This window comes from Photinus pyralis, unplaced genomic scaffold (genome assembly GCF_008802855.1).
Source record: "Photinus pyralis isolate 1611_PpyrPB1 unplaced genomic scaffold, Ppyr1.3 Ppyr1.4_LG10, whole genome shotgun sequence".
NCBI lineage: Eukaryota > Metazoa > Arthropoda > Insecta > Coleoptera > Lampyridae > Photinus > Photinus pyralis.
The window spans coordinates 9,852,485-9,853,031 of NW_022170250.1; positions in this window are offsets into that span (position 1 = coordinate 9,852,485).

Below are 547 nucleotides of genomic sequence, written 5' to 3' on the forward strand. Positions count from 1 at the left end.
ACACCCTTCACTTGACACAGCACAGGAAATAGACGAAACAATCGAAACCATCACCACCGCCATTTCCAAAGCAGCTGACACCGCCGTTTCCACTAAGCCTTTCCGCGTTTACCGAATGAGACGCAATACGTAAAAGAACACAACTACTGAGTGCTCTTCGGGGACGACGGATCCAAGGATGTGGCCCCAAAACCAATATTCGGTCACAACATGTCAAAGGTCGACTAAAAGAATTGATTAGCAATGTCGGCAAGATGGTTCTTTTCTAAGACACAAAAAACAGTACATATAATCATATGTCTCTGCGCATGTCAGGTGTGGACTTTTTGCTACCGTTCATCTGCTACTCCAGGTCGAGATAAAATATGGCATATTCTAAACAAGTCACCATGCCAAATATTGATAATCATAATTACCCGGATCAAATAAATAATAGGAGCTTAATGTTAAGTATCACATTACAACAAAATTTATTTATTTATTTATTTATTTATTTATTTATTTATTTATTTATTTATTTATTTATTTATTTATTTATTTATTTATT